Source organism: Delphinapterus leucas, chromosome X (assembly GCF_059928025.1).
Source record: "Delphinapterus leucas isolate spDelLeu-1000000601 "Yukka" chromosome X, BTC_Dleu_Yukka2, whole genome shotgun sequence".
Taxonomy (NCBI): domain Eukaryota; kingdom Metazoa; phylum Chordata; class Mammalia; order Artiodactyla; family Monodontidae; genus Delphinapterus; species Delphinapterus leucas.
This window is the reverse complement of record NC_143150.1, coordinates 24,206,805-24,226,184: the sequence shown is the minus strand read 5'-3', so window position 1 is coordinate 24,226,184 and position 19,380 is coordinate 24,206,805. Positions and strand designations below refer to the sequence as shown.

General features: G+C 36.1%; 1 protein-coding gene across 2 annotated transcripts in view; it reads right to left on the bottom strand.

Annotated features, from left to right (window-relative positions):
* LOC111168024 (DDB1- and CUL4-associated factor 12-like protein 2) overlaps nucleotides 1-19,380 on the bottom strand; it is a 216,700-nt gene that overhangs the window by 11,443 nt on the left and 185,877 nt on the right. For both annotated transcript variants that reach the window (XR_016391277.1, XM_089904102.1), the window contains 2 exons: nucleotides 14,965-15,104; nucleotides 8,665-8,741 (listed from right to left, as the gene is read on the bottom strand). The gene's annotated coding sequence lies outside the window, so the exon portion shown is untranslated. The remainder of the gene's footprint in view (nucleotides 1-8,664; nucleotides 8,742-14,964; nucleotides 15,105-19,380) is intronic.

Genomic DNA, 19,380 nt, shown 5'->3' with positions numbered 1-19,380 from the left:
ACATCTTTTCTCCACCTTCTGTTTTACCTACTCATGTGCTAAGGGCAGTAAGTTTGGGGACAGTGGTTTGAGCTAAGGGCAGTAAATTTGGGGACAGTGAGTAAAAAATGTATGGGGGAAATTTACAGAAGATAAAGATTATTTTAGTAGTTTTGTTTGTACAGATCCATTTTGGCATCAGCTCCCAGTCTTGGGTGATAAGATTTTCTTCTCTTCCTGGTATGGTGAGGGTGCCTTTCTCATGAAGTATTTTATGACCTGCTTTTATGTAAAAAGGGCGAGGTCAAAGACCGCTTTCTGCATTTACCCTTTCTCAAATGCCTTCAACTCAAAATAATCAATATGGCAAAGCAGCATATTTTGGGGTGGCAAAAGTAGGAATTCCTTCAATAGTAAAAGTAGGAATGGAGAGGATAAAAATATTTGAAGGGTATTTAAGAGGTAAAATTGGTTGAGTTAGAGGACATATTAGATGTGGATATTAAAGGGGAGTGAAGAGTCAATGATAAATCTAAGAGCTTGAGAGGGGAAGAAATAGATGACAGTATATAAGATGTGGAATACAGGAGTAAGAATGGGTTTTGATTGTAAATATGGGTTTGATTTGCGATATGCTATATTTGAAGCACCTGGTGGATACTTGTAGTAAGTTCATGTATGTCTGAAATATAGATCAAGTGTGCAGAGATAGATTTTCAAGCTATCTGTACATAAATTGCATATAATGTGATTTGGTTGCATAAGTTCTTTCGAAAAACATATATAGCAAGAATGGCTGGCTAAAGATAAAACTTTTGGCAAATATTGATATTTAGAAGTTGGAGGAAAAGAATTCAGCAAAGAACATTGATAAGACGGAATGGTAGGAGAGTGAGTTTGAAAGTAGTAACCTGGAAAAAAATATATGAGAAGGAATTTCTGAAAGAAATACATTGGAGGACTTTCTTATCAAGTGCTGAAGATAGATCAAGTAGGGGAGGTACTTAAGGGGCCACTGGATTTAGCAATCAAGGGGTCTTTGGTTTAAAACTAAAAAGGAGGCCAATGACAACTAACAGTTTCAGTAAAGTAGTTGAGACAAAAACTATTGTGGTGGATTGGAAAGTGAAAGCAAGTGGAGAATGTTCCAGAACTGAATAGTCTTTCAAAAAGTTTGAAAGAAAAGAGGAAAACAGCGCACTAGCTTGAGGAATTACCAGCTTGGAGAAGGTGTTTTTAAAATGGACAATCCTATGTATTCCTACATGCCAAAGAGAGGAAATCAGTGGAAAGGAAGAAATCGAAAATAAGAGGGCATAACAGTTCAGTAAATGTTCTGGAGTAGGCTTGAGGGAATTGGAAAAGAACACATTAGGAAGAGTTAGCTGTAGAAAAGACAACAGCTTTATACTCTGGATGAAAGTAAAGCTATTTAAAAATTTTGTTACACTTAGTCCACTCTATCATGTTATTAACTGCCAATTTTCAATTCTCTGTTATAACATACAAAGGACAGAAATAGGGCGAATCCCAATTTGAACATAAACAAAAGATCTGTGTTCCACTTGATCAAACTGTAAGGCTGAGAAGATGGCTATGGTAGAATAGTGGTGAAGAATAATCCATAGAGTAGAAAAAATGAGTAGCCTTTATAAATGAGAGCAGGCTTTTAAAAGAGATGACAAGGAATTGATTGCTTTGAATTAAGAAACTTAGAATAACAAACAAACTATATGCAGAAGTTAACCTTTGTAAAAAAAGGAAATCCTTCAGAAGTATTAAAGTTATGTAAGTGTGCCTTAGTACTCCAACTCCTAATATATTGTGTGCACTGATAAAAATCAAGTAAAAATTTCTTCAAAGACTAGGTGAGGCTATTTGCATTTTATTCTTATCTGGTTGTTTCTTTCAAAGCCCCCGAAACAACAGAAAGTCCCTAATGTAATTTCTAGAAGTTTTACAGTGCTGCATTAAAGGTCTTCCCATTAAAACACCTGAGATAGACCTGCACTGAATTAAAGGACTGATAGAATCTGGGAGGAGAATCTACGGTACAGTGCTGTGTCAGCAAACTTGCCATTTGCTGAATAAGAGCTGATAAACAGCAAAATCAATTTAAACAATCATAAGTTAATCCATTCTAGCAGGTATTACCAACTCTAGAGAGTGGGTATGCTAGATATTAAAATAAGTGTTAAAGGCTAGAAAGAGAATATTTACAAACGTCTTCATTGCTCTTATATTTTTAAATGTAGTTTAATATATTTTTTACTAAATACAGCTATTTAAAATAATTTTTGATACTGTTTAATATTCCTAGTGCAAATCATTTTTATCTTATCTCATACCCATAAGGTATTGCTGATAAAGATTGCAATATAAAGTATAACAAGTCTGACTAGAAAATTAATTTTTATTTTTATTCAAATGCTCCTTTAATTACAGCATCCCCCTGCTCTGGCCCAATATAAGTTTTCTTCTTAGAGTCTGAAAATATCCTTCCATATAGCTCAAATATTTTTCATACAATTATTTGAAATCAAAGGATACCTAAAAATAATATTACATAATCAACATTTTTGTGTCATGAAAGGCAGTGTGCAAATGGTTGGGTTTAAAATCAAGCCAATCGTGAGATGCATAACACGTTAATAACTAAGGAGTTTTTAAGGAGTTAAAAAAATAGTGTACTGTGTGTATTTGAAATCGTATCATATTATAAATATTGCTTAGCTAGAAAACTTTTCTTCCATTCCCCTTTGTTTAAATGGAATATAGTTACACTAAGTGTCAGCAAAAAGAGCTCAAACAGCAAATTCTCTCTGAGAGAAGTTAGAAGCAGGACATTCACAATGGATTCTTTGTAAGCTGACAGGAAATATCAAAGCCAAAAAAAAGTACACTACTCTGGCTGAGAATAATCTGTTTTATAGGTTTAATCTCAAGGATTTAACTTGGCATTGGTATTGTCATATATGGGTATATATATTTTTTCAATTAAAAAAATCTGGACTCCGTGGACTTTTTCTTTAACATCTTTATTGCAATATAATTGTTTTACAATGGTGTGTTAGTTTCTGTTGTATAACAAAGTAAATCAGCTATTACTTTGTTATAGTAATAGCTATGTATACGTATATACATATACATATGTCCCCATATCCCCTCCGTCTTGCGTCTCCCTCCCACCCTCCCTATCCCACCCCTCTAGGTGGTCACAAAGCACCGAGTTGACCCCCCTGTGCTATGCGGCTGCTTCCCACTAGCTATCTATTTTACATTTGGTAGTGTACGTATGTCAATGCTGCTCTCGCACTTCGTCCCAGCTTACCCTTCCCCCTCCCTGTGTCCTCAAGTCCATTCTCTATGTCTGCGTCTTTGTTCCTGTCCTGCTGCTGGGTTCTTCAGAACCATTTTTTTTTTTTTTTTAGCTTCCATATATATGTTAGCATATGGTATTTGTTTTTCTCTTTCTGACTTACTTCACTCTGTATGACAGTCTCTAGGTCCCTCCACCTCACTACAAATAACTCAATTTCGTTTCTTTCTATGGCTGAGTAATATTCCATTGTATATATGTGCCACATCTTCTTTATCCATTCCTCTGTCGATGGACACTTAGGTTGCTTCCATGTCCTGGCTATGGTAAATAGAGCTGCTATGAACATTATGGTACATGACTCTTTTTGAATTATGGTTTTCTCAGGGTATATGCCCAGTAATGGGATCACTAGGTCATATGGTAGTTCTATTTTTAGTTTTTTGAGGACCCTCCATACTGTTCTCCATAGTGGCTGTATCAATTTACATTCCGACCAACGGTCCAGGAGGGTTCCCTTTTCTCCACACCCTCTCGGGCGTTTATTGTTTGTCGATTTTTTGATGATGGCCATTCTGACTGGTGTGAGATGATATCTCATTGTAGTTTTGATTTGCATTTCTCTAATGATTAATGATGTTGAGCATTCATTATGTGTTTGTTGGTAATCTGTATATCTTCTTTGGAGAAATGTCTATTTAGGTCTTCTGCCCATTTTTGGATTGGGTTGTTTGTTTTTTTGTTCTTGAGCTGCATGAGCTGCTTGTAAATTTTGGAAATTAATTCTTTGTCAGTTGCTTCATTTGCAAATATTTTCTCCCATTCTGAGGGTTGTCTTTTGGTCTTGTTTATGGTTTCCTTTGCTGTGCAAAAGCTTTTAAGATTCATTAGGTCCCGTTTGTTTATTTTGTTTTTATTTCCATTTCTCTAGGAGGTGGGTCAGAAAGGTCTTGCTGTGATTGATGTCATAGAGTGTTTGTTGTAGTTTCTTAGGACAGGGCCGAAAGTAAGCTCATCACATGAGATGAATTGTGCCAAAGCACAGCAGTAGAGGGCTGCCGCTCGCTCAGGCAAAACAGCGCCGTCTGTCTTGCTGTGGTAACTTTTATTAAAGCATTATCTAGGTTTACACTTTAAGAATTGTTTTCTTAACATTTCAGAAGTGCCAAAGCAGCAACCTATGTTTTTATTAATTATACAAGCAATAATCGGCTTTTGTGAGCACCTGCCGTGCTTCGTCCTTGAGCGCAAGAACAGCACAAAGTTCCCACCATTATTTTGATTATACTGAAGTAGCACAAGGACATTTCCTTGCGTTCCCACCACTCTGATTATACTGAGGACATCTCATGGATCAGTGCCCAAAGCACTCAGTGCTGCTTTTGCAGGCCCCCGGTTTGCCGGGGGTGGGGGGAGGCGCTCGAAGCATTCAGAACTGTTCACAGCTCTGGCTTATTCGCCAGCCCCCAGTTTGCTGGGGGGGGGGGCTCATGGGTCACGTCTCCTTTCCATGTCCTCAGTTATCCGACTACAATGTTCTACATATGTTTTCCCCTAAGAGTTTGATAGTGTCTGGCCTTACATTTAGGTCTTTAATCAATTTGAGTTTATTTTTGTGTATGGTGTTAGGGAGTGTTCTAATTTCATACTTTTACATGTAGCTGTCCAGTTTTCCCAGCACCACTTATTGAAGAGGCTGTCTTTTCTCCACTGTATATTCTTATCTCCTTTATCAAGGATAAGGTGACCATAAGTGCGTGGGTTTACCTCTGGGCTTTCTATCCTGTTCCATTGATCTTTATTTCTGTTTTTGTGCCAGTACCATACTGTCTTGAACTGTAGCCTCGTAGTATAGTCTGAAGTCAGGGAGCCTGATTCCTCCAGCTCCGTTTTTCTTTCTCAGGATTGCTTTGGCTATTCGGGGTCTTTTGTGTTTCCATACAAATTGTGAAATTTTTTGTTCTAGTTCTGTGAAAAATGCCATTGGTAGTTTGATTGATAGGGATCGCACTGAATCTGTAGATTGCTTTGGGTAGTACAGTCATTTTCACAATGTTGATTCTTCCAATCCAAGAACATGGTATATCTCTCCATCTGTTTGCATCATCTTTAATTTCTTTCATCAGTGTCTTATAGTTTTCTGCATACAGGCCTTTTGTCTCCTCAGGTAGGTTTATTCCTAGGTATTTTATTCTTTTTGTTACAATGGTAAATGGGAGTGTTTCCTTAATTTCTCTTTCAGATTTTTCTTCTTTAGTGTAGAGGAATGCAAGAGATTTCTGTGCATTAATTTTGTATCCTGCTACTTTACCACATTCCTTGATTAGCTCTAGTAGTTTTCTGGTAGCATCTTTAGGATTCTTTACGTATAGTATCATGTCATCTGCAAACAGTGGCAGTTTTACTTCTTTGTTTCTCATTTGGATTCCTTTTATTTCTTTTTCTTCTCTGACTGCTGGGGCTAAAACTTCCAAAACTATGGTGAATAACAGTGGTGAGAGTGGGCAACCTTGTCTTGTTCCTGATCTTAGTGGAAATGGTTTCAGTTTTTCACCATTGAGAACGATGTTGGCTGTAGGTTTGTCATATATGGCCTTTATTATACTGAGGTAAGTTCCCTCTCTGCCTACTTTCTGGAGGGTTTTTATCATAAATGGGTGTTGAATTTTGTCCAAAGCTTTTTCTGCATCTATTGAGGTGATCATATGGTTTTTCTCCTTCAATTTGTTAATATGGTGTATCACATTGATTGATTTGCATGTATTGAAGAATCCTTGCATTCCTAGGATACTCCATGGACTTTTCAACAATCATTCCATTTGTGGCAGGTAAAACCCATGGGGAGTCCATCCTGTGGGAAATGGATAAATTTGTCTCTAAATCCAGGCATTTGCTAGTGTAACTCTGGAACCACCTTGCCACTCAGTCAATCAGCTAGGCCAGTAGCAGGTTGGCTGTTATTTATGGGATATACAATTATGTGGTTCTATCTTTGTTTACATTATTTCTAAACCTTCCTCCAACTCGCACAAACCGCCTCTTCTTTCTTGATTATGGCTCTGGTTAACCTCGGATATACTGAATCATGAAACAGATTAGAGTTTAAATGCTGCGAAAATCCATTGCCTTGGAATATTAAATAAGTTTAATCTTTTACTCTTGCTCTTTGCTCTTCTGGATCTAAGGTGCATGTTTGCATCTTTACCTTACAAGGCTGGACACAATGTGCTTCTGTTGGTACAGAGCTTAAGTATAATCTGGGTGTTTATGAATTAATCAACCACCAGGTCTACTGGTAAAAGAAGAGTGCAGGAGTAAGTGGTTTAAAAAGGAGTGACATTTGACTGAGGATCAGGATTATTGTGGTGAACAGAGTGCATGAGGAATTTAAGTTTAAAAAGATCCAGGAGGAGAGAGAAAACATGATTTCAAGGAAATATAGCATCATGGAGAAAAAACAACCTGGTTTTAGGATATCTACAATAAGTATGTCTAGCCGAATGAAAATCCATTCTGCCTTGAAAATGCTATCCAATGTGGTTCTGAAATCTTCCTAGGCAATAATGGTAATAACGGCACCCTCATCATCTGGAAATTACTTATTCACCAAATTCTCATTCTGTGCTTTCTTACCCTAGTTCTTGGCACATAACAGATTTCCGGTGTACATTTGTTGAAAGAATCATCTTATAATGTTTTCATAAGAGCAACATTAGCTTTAATGCATAGTCAAGCCATGGTCTCGCTATGTCCCTTACATGTTGTTATGAGCTGGACTCTGTCCCCACCAAAATTCATATGTTGAAAGTCTTAACCGGAAGTACTTTAACAATGTGATCATATTTGAAGACAGAATCTTTCTTTAAAGGGGTAATTAAGTTAAAATGAGGTCATTAGACTGGGCCATAATCCAATATGACTGGAGTCTTTATAAAAAGATGAAATTTGGACACAGACATGTACAGAGTGAAGACCATGTGAAGACAGAGAAGACAGTTGTCTATAAGCCAAGAAGAGAGGCTTGGAACAAATCCTTCCCTTGAGGCCCTCAGAAGATACCAACCCCTGCTGGAACTTTGATCTTCGACTTCTAGCCTCCAGAGTTGTGAGAAAATAAATTTCTGTTATTAAGCTACCTAGTCTGTGGTACTTTGTTATGGCAGCCCTAGCAAACTAATACAAATGTTTTTTCAGTTGTGCATAAATCACCGGAAATTTCCTATTTTGGAATAGTTCAAAATGACTTTGTTATTAGGCATAATCATATTTAGGTAAATTTAAGAAATATCACTGAGCTAGGAACTAACACATTCCTGTACACTATTTCTCAGGGCCCCTTTTGCTACACCCATCTGGACCGCCATCTCTGTCCTGGTCCATACACGCTAGTGTACTCAAGGTCAGCTTGGAACCATGGATGAGAGTTAAGGCAAAAAGCTGCCTAAACCTATAAAAGTGGCTCTTAGACTAATGCAGTTAGACACAATGGATTAGATGTATACATAGCAACATATAGAAATTCTAAAAAAAAAAAAGTGTAAACATACTATATTACATGACAAGATGCAGTTTGATACAGTTGTTAAGAGTGTGGATCTGACAGCCAGACATATGGGTTTTTATCCCAGCGCTTCTACTTTCTAGTTGTGCGTATGACCTTGGCCAAGATACTTAAATTCTCTGTGCCTTAGTTTCCTCCTCTATTTATGAGGATAATAATAGTACTTATACCATAATCTTGTTGTGATGATTAAATGACTTAGTACATGTAAACCTGCTTGGAACAGTGTCTGACACATGGAAAGTGCTATGTCAGTGTTAACAACAATTACTTAGAATTAATGCCATTTACATAAGTTATAAACACACGCATACAAAATAACACCACACATTTTCAAGGCATATGTTACCTCTAAACAAAAAATACACATTAAATACATTATAATGCTTATCTGTAAATAAGGAGGAAGGGAAGTGGAAAATGAAGTTAAAAAGGAATGTAAGAATGAACGAATGAAGTGAATAAGTGAATGAAAGAATCAATGTACAAACAGACAGGAAAGGGGCCTTACACAGGTTGGTGACTGATTATGTGCTGTGAACAAAGGAGTATGAATAAATCAACATTCTTCAGCTGAGTTGCAAAAGGAAAAGGAAGGAAGGAAAGAAGGAAGGAAGGATGGGAGGGAGGGAGGAAAGGAATGATTAAAGAAAGAGATGCTCAGGCCCACATACATAAATTGAAGCCTTGAGTTTGAAAATATACAGCTCAAAGACACCATTTAGAGTCCTGAAGTTGATATGTCTGTGGAACACACAGCATACACTGCCAAAAAAAAAAAAAAATCAAGTTCAGAACACCATACCTGTTCAAATGAATCATTCTCCCTCAATAATCAAAAGAACTGTTAGAGATGTTGGGCTTAGGTCCATGAATATCACTCTGGGGGAAAAAAAAAAATCAGTGTATAATTAATTTAAAATAGATAGAGATAAATACTCTTATACTGAATCCTGATGGAAAAGTTATTTTAGAAATTTCAAAAAATTTAAAACCAAGACATTTTCGTCCTCTCCTTCCCCCCACAAAATAATGCTTTGCAATTACTGACAAATAGATACATTCAGTGCTTTCCTCTATTATTTCAGACTAGTGCTAAAGCTATTTTTTAAAGAACCTTTTAAAATAAAGGCCTGGCTAAAAATGGGCACTGTGTTTGTTTAAAAAGCTTAGGCATTAGGATGTTTCAGGCAATTTACTATTATTCTTGCCAGCTTAAACACCAGTTATTTTAAAAGGCTTAAATGTTAAATACAGAAGAAGATGAAAGTAAACAAAGGAATGATTTATTATTCTTTCCATTATAACCAAATCAGCCCTGATATATGATAAGTTCCTTTTCATTGTACTTTTCTAATATCTTCTTCTCTCTGAGTTCAAACCCCTTTACAAAGGTTAGTTCATTTATCTTTATAATGTCTCCTTAAAGAAGGTAGTAGGTTATTATCACTATCTCCATGAAAGGATGAACAACAGAGGAAAAGTGATGGTTCATGGATGAAATTATTAAGCTGTATAAATTTCCATAAGATCATCTGTATTAAATCACCTCACATACAATATCTTGTGCTGTTGTCCAGCCTTTTCATGAATATGCCTATTGTTTTCACAGCTCGTGCATAATCTCCTCCTGTTTATCAAGGTTTGTGCTGTGTTTTCTTCTTGCATTGAGCTTTTTGCTAACCCTAGTGTATACAGCTGAGCATATGACAGGTAGTTAACAAATGTCTACTAGTGAATGTTTATTTGGGAAGGGTGACTGTATTGTGTCTTTTACATTACTGACACGAAAGTAGGGTAGGCCCAGAAATTCACTGCCAGAAATCACCCTTCATTTCCATCACAGATGAAACTAACAGCCTTCAAATAAGGCTCTTTTTCTAAATCCTGTAATGTGTAACATTGCTTCAATATGTGGGTTATTAACTGGGGAATGAATTTAAAAGAGCATATGGAAATGTCATAATAACGTAGAATATTAGAACATAGATGATGGACAGCACTCTAGACTTGAATCCTGTAAGAATTAGAGTTTCAGTTGTGCAAGATGAAATAAGTTCTGGGGATCTGATGTACAGCAATGTAGCTATAGTTAACAATACTGTATTGTATACTTGAAATTTGTTAAGAGGGTAGGTCATAAGTGTTCACGCACACACACACACACACACACACACAGTAACTATGTGTGGTGATGGATGTTAATTACCTTGATTGTGATGACTATTTCACAATGTATATCAAACATCAAGTTATACATCTTAAATAGATACAATTTTTATTTGCCAATTATGCCTCAATAAAGCTGGAAAAAAAGAGAATATTAGAGTCTGAAGAGAAGACTTAATGGTTTCCTCATTCTCCATCCTCATTCTTGACTTTGCAAGCTTTTGAGTTTGACAGAATATTTCAATCATGTCTCCCATTCATTATTTAACTCACTTTGTGACTGCAGGAAGTTGATATGGTGGAGGATATTGTACAATAATCACTAAGGATGGGAAGACTCTCTGAGAATTGCGAGTTAAATTGGATTATCCATTTTAGCTAGGGAGGTCAGACGTCATTAAGTATTTGTTTAGAAGATCTTAACACCCCAGAACTTCTAATGTCACTCTTTCCATGCTAGCCAAAAAAAAATGTTTTAAGTTGCTCTTTTAAAACTTTTCAGATCAATCCTTGAAGAGAAATGTTGAATTTTAATATGCAATAAAACATGTATAAAGTTTTGCTATTTGGTATCCACTAAAATTTCAGAAACCTATACACAAGGTATTTGCCAACTTAGAATTTTAACATTTTTTAGGACTGTGGCTGGAAGTTATATTAATCCTTAGCTCTGCATTACTATAGTATGAAACTCATTTGATGGTGTACAAGCCCTCCATAGTGAGCACCCCATAATCTTCCCCATTTCCATCTCTCTCTGTTATCTCCTCATTACAGCTTTATCTGAATGCCATATGCTGGTTTTTCTCACATCTCTGCCTTTGTATACTTTGCTCTTTAGGCCTAGAATGAATGCCCTTCCTTATCGTCTAAGATAGTCTCACTCATTCTTCAAGAACCATCTCGATAATTCCTCCTCATCAAAGTCCTCTCTAATATCTGTGATCCCCTAAGCCTCAGAAGAATTGATTATTCTTTCTTACTACACCCCTCAAAGAGAAGTGATTATTCCATGTTTTGTGCCACCACCATAGCTTTTACATACTTCTGTAATAGCACTTATAAAGCCACAATGTAAGTATGTGTCTACAGGTGGGTTTCTCTGCAAGATCATGAATGTCTGGGAGGCAGGAAGGCAGAGACGGTATCTGACGTATAACTACATGTGTAATAGGCAGAATTCAAGCGTGAGAATGAACGTTCAACAGTAGGTTGCTTCTCAGATTTTAAACAATGGTCACTTCACCTTTTCAAGTTTTTGCTTCAACTTGTGACACAGTTTTAAATTTCTCTTTATCTTCCCTCACCAAAAATGAGATAAATTTGCTTGCAAATAGACAAATTCTGTAAAATTATTTTGGTAATTAGACTATGCATTTTGATAAGATTGTCACTCCAGAGCTAAATTATAATACTGAGTGGATTTTCTTACATCTATTAGCAATCAATTGAGTGCCTCCATTTCTACAATATACCACAAACATTTAAATTTCACACAAATGTATCAGGTAGTTTAAAGTCTGTAAAGAGGTCTGCCTTTTGTCTTGAATACTCAGAAATCTTGTGGCTTTTATGTATCTGGTAATATTCATAAAGACACTAAAATATAATTACTACTAATAATGGCTTTTTTTGTTGTCAAAGTCATATTGTTCCTTGTGCAGATTTATTACTAAGTTTATATATCAACCTGATACCATAGCAATCATATAAAGCTGTATGAGATTGTTTTAAAGATGTCTTTCTCTTAAATTTAACATATTCTTCACCCTTGTTATATCAGCTAGCAAGATAATTTTAAAGAGCATTACCAAATTACAAAGAAGTAATCAATCATCATCTAGCAGGCATGAAATATACATTAATTGAGTAAAAATGAACTTCTGCAAAGACTGGATTTTATATGGCAGTATTATAACGTGCTTCTCCATGGTACATATTTTAAATTTATCAACAAAAGTTAGATTAAAAAAATACGGTTATATTCTTATTTACAACTCTAGCTATTAAATACACTTTTTTCACAAAAACCGACGTGATCAAAAATAAGATGTTAAGACCGGTGGGTATTCTTTTACAATTTAATTTTCACATCCCCTATAGGTACTTGTGGTAAATGTTTCTTTCATATTTTAATTAGCTCACAAATACATGTGTAATAGGCAGATTGGATTAACCTCTAGTAACGAAAAACCTGCATTTTCAGTGGTAAATCTAGTTTCAACTATGAATGATGCATTCTGAATGTAGATAATGTTAAAAGAAAAATTTCACTTCATGTTATTCATTTTAACTGAATTATGTGGAATAAAATGGTAAATATACCTATATGAGTTTGAACTACAGGGTTTGTAGAATTGGGTTTTCTCTCAACAGTCAATAAATAAATGATAATGACAAAACTAAAGTTTTGAATAATGATTAATAATTCTGGCAAAGTTAGAACAACAGCTCCTGACTAAAATCATAATAAAATCAGGAAATGCACTTTATAAAAGAAATATTTTTCTTAGTAGCTTCATTACCCAATATTATCATTTTAAGCAGGTGATTAATCCTCCTTGCTGATAAACTTAAATTCTAATAATTGCTTTTCAATACAAATGCACTGCTTTCATTTAAAAGAAGGCTAGTTTACTGAAGAACTCTTACTCACCCTGAATTCAAATATAGCCTCATTTCGTAGATTTATTAAGCACTCCTGTGATGACAAGTGAACATTATAAACTGCTACTTATACTAAAATTCTGGAAGAAAAAATATGCTTTATGTTCATCTTAGTGTATAACAAATTGTTTTCCTCGCCACTACAATTTATTGCTGTTTTAAATGACACTTTGCCTTTATTTAGTTTAACCTTTTCTTAAGTCTTAGGTCAAATTGTTATGTCCTGACATTGGCAATTATTGAACAATACTATCCTTGTTTTAGCTAAAATTGGATGAAAATGATGCTCCAGAAACAGTGACAGAGCACTTCCTCTCAGCAAGTCTCCTTAAGAAAGTGGTTTTTGTTCCCTTTGTTTCTCTTTGTTCCCTATCGGTGAAAGACTTTCTGATATTACAGGTATTTAAGAGTAAGGCAAATTATATTGTATACATACTCAGGTGCAAGTTTTACTTGAAAGAGAAAAACAATTCTCGGTTTATCTTTATGCACATGTAAGCAAATATCTTATAAACCTTAAAATATTATCTTAAAGTACTCTGCATATAAATTAATTCTTCTTGGACATTTTTAAAAAGAGTTAATATGGACAATATTTTATCAATGATAGCATATGGGTGCAAGAAAATCAAGTAGCTCCACCAGGAACCATGTTCCAAAGTCACTCATTCTTATTTATCCATGATATCATGAGTTACTCTATGAAATTTGTGTGCAGATTATCATACACACACATACACTTGAAGGGAAGCCTTCAAGTCCACCTCTGTTACTTAGAGACATACATGTACCTGGGCCAAGCAAATATCTGACTAGAAATCCTACTAAATGAACTATAGGTCTGATGGCAAACAGATATCTAAGCAAGCAAGGGGTTGGAATCATAGTTGAGGTGTGCCTTGTTGACCAGAAACAAACAGACTGCCAGTTATTTCTCCAGCAAAGACTGGCTTACTTGGGATCAGCAGAGAATTGCAAGTCCCCCACATGGCAAGGGAAGGAGAAGGCTTCTCTAGAGAGGAAAGGGAAGTTGGCAGGGCTAGAGTAAACCAGGAGTCCATGGCTTTTCACTGACTTGAGTTCTTGCCAGGAAAGAAGAGTCATTCTTCCTCCTGTTGGGCTCTGCTATCTTCACAGGGCACGAGAGCTCCCCCTTCTGGGAGCTCTCTATTTAATTGTGGTTTCTGTATATTAGCTTTTTACAGCCTCATGAAAGTAGTTTAAAACAAAGAAATATAAGCAGTCTGACATCAGAAAAAAAAAGGGTAGAAATTTACGAGTATTTACTTTAGGAAACAAGGTTATAATGTCTGATTTTAGGATACAAGTATTTATTTTCTCTCTGCCCTATTTTTATATTTCCTTCTGTACGGGTGGCTCTGAGAAAGCGTTTAGAGAGCTTCAGGCAAATTGTTATTCTGAATTAGGCAGGATTTAGCCCTAAATGTGAGCCAATGTAAATGTACAGTGAACAGCTATTCAACTATGGGTAAATTAGTTTGTGTCTGAGTGTATCATAAAACCATAATAAAAATTTGTTTAAACAGAAGTTCTCTTATTTTATTACAGCCGATACTACCCGTTGGTTGGTAATGTATATATGCATTACACTAGTTTATATTAAGTATGCAGGCTTACTTTCCTAGCTTAGACCTTCTTAATAATGTTTTTATTAATAATGTTTTTATTCGTGGAATGTATGTACTTACAAGGTACAAATACTTACTTAAGCTAAGAGGTGAGAAACCGGGATGGAACTGTAAACAAGATCCTAACAAATGGATCATAGCTAGTTCTTTCCCATTGGTGTCTTGTGTTCTTGCCATAGGCATGCAATTCTGAGCTATGCATACAATTATAGATCTCACAAATATTTTTATAGTAATTGTCTTAGTCCATTTTGGCTCCTATAACAAAAATACTATAAACTGCATGGCTTATAAACAATAAGCACTTATTTCTCACAGTTCTGGAAGCTGAGAAGTCCAGGATCATGGCACCAGCAGATTCAATGCCTGATGAGAGCCAGTTTCCTCATAGCCAATTTCCTCATAGATGCCCATCTTTTCACTATAACCTCACATGGCAGAAGGGGCAAGGGAGCTTTATTAGGCCTCTTTTATAGGGCATTAATCCCTTATAATTCATGAGGGTTCCACATTCATGACCTAAGCACCTCTCAAAGGCCCCACCTCATAATACCATCAGTTGGGGCATGAGGTTTCAACATATGAATTTTAGGCAATACATTCGGTCCATAGCATTCTACCTCTGAGCGCCCAAAATTCATGTCCTCGCATGTCATCAACTCAAAAGTCCAAGTCCAAAGTCCGATCTAAGTTTCATCAGAATTAGATATGGGCAAGAGTCAAAATATGATTCATCTGAGGCAAATTGTTTTCCGTGAACCTGTGAAAACAAAGATGTTATGGGCTTACAAAACAAATGGTGGGACAGGCATAGGGTACACATTCCAATTTCAAAAGGGAGAAATAAGAGAGAAAAAAGGAGGTCCAAGATAAGTCCAAAACCTAATGGGGCAAATAACACTATATGCCAAGGCTTGATGTCTCGCTTTCTGGACACATTGGAGCCTGGGTTCACCATGATGACTTTGTTGGATGCAGCTCAACCAGCAGCTAGTGGGTTGGAATAGTGTGCCTGTGGTTCTGGTCTGGAGTCAGGAGAATAGCCCTACCCTCAGGGCTCATCTGGGCATTGCCCTAGTTGGGACTCTTTCTCAGGTGGCTCCACCTAGCAGTACACCACTCTTGGTACCAATTTTCCATCTTAGTCTGTTTGAGCTGCTATGACAAAGATACCATAAACTGGATGGCTTATAAACAATAAACATATTTCTCATGGTTCTAGAGGTTGGAAGTCCAAGATCAAAGAACTGGAAGATTCAATGTCTGGTGGGGATAATACATTAGTTCATAGATAGTGGCATATTTTGGCTGTGTCCTCACGTGAAGGGGCTGGGGATCTCTCTGGAGCCTCTTTTATAGGAGCACTAATCCTATTCATGAGAGCTACACCCTCAGGACATAATCACCTCCAAATACTATCATCTTGGGGGTTAGAATTTCAACATATGAATGGGGGGGGAAACACAAACATTCTTATTTTGACAAAACCAAATATATTTATCATAAATGGATCAGCAGGAGAATGAAGACAGTTTATTCAGGAGGAAGCAAAAAAAAAAAAAAAGTAAGGTATTCCAGATTTTCAGATTTCACACCATTAAAGGATTATCCAAATTCTTTCACTGAAACTAAAATGTCATAATATCAAATATTACTGCAGGTAAGTGAACATGTTTGAGTTAGTTTGTCAATGTCTTTGTAAAATACTATCAAATAGGTTTGAAAGATAACCATTTGGTTTTAAAGTGGCTTAATCTTTCTTAAATTTTCCATTACAATGAGACTCAATGTGCTTAGAAGTTTAGAGTATTATAGAGAAAAACTACTGATGCTCTCTTGAACACTTTCATTATAATTATAACCATTTCCTATTCTCACAATTCCCCACAGTTTGCAAATAAGGTATGACTTACCAAGAGTAAAATCACTGTCTTCCTATCAATTACACTGAAAATATTCTTAGCTAAGTGATAACAGATAGCAATTCAGTATTGATTTCCTTTCTCTGGGTTCTGATTTCAGTTGAAACATAAATTATACACTGGATGAAGATTTGAGAAATATCACATCGAGATACAATTCATTATTGATTTCCTTTCTCTGGGTTCTGATTTCAGTTGAAACATAAATTATACACTGGATGAAGATTTGAGAAATATCACATCGAGATACAATTCAATAGAGATGATTTGTTATTCACATAAAAATTTTAGACAACAACCCTTTTTGAAATGTGGTAAGTAGTTTAAGATGATTTCTAGTCACATGACTGGTTGATATCAGTTCATATTAATACATGGCCAATTACCATTAACCTATCCAAAAGTTTTCACCTGGAGACCTTTCCTCTAAAAATAGATGACCATTATCTCCATTTATGCCTTTTGAGCCACTCTTAGCATTTGCAATGTGTACATAATTCTTCCACGTACAAGACAATTGTTAGACAATGTTTCTTAGAATACTGATTCAATGAGTTTCTCTGTAAGAAGAAAAACAAAGTTCTTTCTGGTGAAGTATGTTTTAGAAATGCTACAAACCATACCCACCTCTTGGAGATTTACAATGCACATGACCACGTGAAAATCTCTGAAAGGAAAGGAGTAGTTTAATATCGTTTAACCCAGTATTTCACAAATAAGTTTGTCCACAGAAAACCATTTCTGTTTTTTTTTTTTTTTTTGCAGTACGCGGGCCTCTCACTGTTGTGGCCTCTCCCGTTGCGGAGCACAGGCTCCAGACACGCAGGCTCAGCGGCCATGGCTCACGGAGCGGGATCCTCCCAGACCGGGGCACGAACCCGTGTCCCCTGCATCGGCAGGCGGACTCTCAACCACTGCACCACCAGGGAAGCCCCAGAAAACCATTTCTTATGGAATAAATATTTACATCCCAAGGGAACATGATAAAAATTAATGAATGTTGGGTTGAGAAATTCTCAGAAGGAACTATTAAATATTGATTAAATCTTACTAGTACTGAAATACACACATCATGGTAAAATTATGTATCAGGAAACCCAATAACATAATAAAGAATCTATTAAGTACTTAGAAATAAAAAAGAACTTTAGAAGAATGATTGAAATCCATGTGTAAACATGAAATATGATCTAAATGATTTTTCTCAAGCTAATTCACAATAAGACTGAAAAAGTCAAATTAATAAGGTTCAGCAAATATCTTTATGGTGGAAAGATAAGAAAGCATACAATCTCTAAAGTTTTATTTCCATTTAAAATTAAATTCTATGCATATTAAAATGTTTGAATTTAATTATAGTGAGTATTGGTGAGATTGTGGGAAATAAGAATTCTCATACAATTAGGAGAAAGTATAAAGTGGTATATTTTTAGAGTGAAATTTAGTTATATATATTAACATTTAAAATGTGTATATTGCATATACACACTACCATGTGTAAAACTGATAGCTAGTGGGAACCTGCTACATAGCACATGGAGCTCAGCTTGGTGCTCTGTGATGACCTAGATGGGTGGGATTGGGGGTGGTGGTGGGAGGGAGGTCCAAGAGGGAGGGGACATATGTATACATATAGCTGATTCGCTTCATTGTACAGCAGAAACTAACACAACATTGTAAAGCAACTATACTCCAATAAAAAATATATTTCAGGAATTAAAAATAATAATAAATAAAAAATAAAAGATAAAATCTGTATATTGATTGACCAAAAAGATCCACTGCCAGGAATTTACAGTATGCATATATACTATATGGAAACAAAAGTATACATATCTTTGTTACAACACAACAGTGATTTTACTCTTGGTAAATTATACCTTATTTGTAAACTGTGGGGAAATTGTGAGAATAGGAAATGATTATAATTATAATGAAAATGTTCAAAAGAACATCAGTAGTTCTTCTCTTTAATACTCTAAGCTTCTAAGCACACTAAGATTGTGTCTCGTAATGGAAAACTTAAGATTAAGCTAGTTTAAAACCAAATATTTATCTTTCAGAAACCAAAGGCAATATAAATATCTACTCATAAAAGAATTGCCATATGAATTACAGTAAATTCATATACTTGCATATGATGTCATCATTTTCTGAAGAGATCTCAAAGGTATATTCTTAATAACACTGTGGTTAAGACTATGGACTTTAGACCTTGCTACCTGAGTTCAAATTCTGGCTACATGTATGTTACTTACTAGCTGTGTGACTTTGGGAATTTACTTAACCTCTCTTTGCATCATTTTTCTCATCTGAAAAAGGGGAATAATAATAGCACCTAAGTCTCAGGACTGTTCTGAGGATTACAAGCATATTAGATACTACTAATACATCAAAAAAGTAAAGTGCAGGGCTTCCCTGGTGGCGCAGTGGTTGGGAGTCCGCCTGCCAATGTAGGGGACACGGGTTCGTGCCCCGGTCCGGGAGGATCTCGCATGCCGCGGAGCGGCTGGGCCCGTGTGCCATGGCCGCTGAGCCTGCGCTCCGCAATGGGAGAGGCCACAACAGTGAGAGGCCCGCATGCTGTGGGAAAAAAAAAAAAAAAAGTAAAATGCAGAGACTCCTACTTCCCAGGTGAGATGGAGTATGTTTTAATAGACCAGTGGTATTACCAAGGACACCTAGAAAAGCAGGATTTAAAAAAGAAACAACATAAATCATCAGTTTAAATATGTTAGAGCTTGTAGAAGCTACAAGGTGAAGAAGGGCAAACATTTTAGACAGTAGAATCTTGCAGAGGTGAGCAGATCTTACGTAGTTGCCTTCCCCAATTTGTCATTTCTGAGTATAAGCCAGAGGCTAATAGTCTGAGTTTATCCTGGATGAATGGCTGTGAGCAGAGGGAGGAGGGGAAGGAGAGAATCTAGCATAGTTTTTGATAGTCTCACAACGCTGGAGTGACAAAATTAGAGACATGAAGAGTCAAGCATGTGACCAGTTTTCTTCTCAAAACATTTGCTGAATTGTGAAGCTGCACAGGTCAGGAGATAAAGGTGTGAAGCTGAAATCCTCTAATAAGAACAGAGTTTTTGGCGGTCTTGCTGTGCTTAGGAG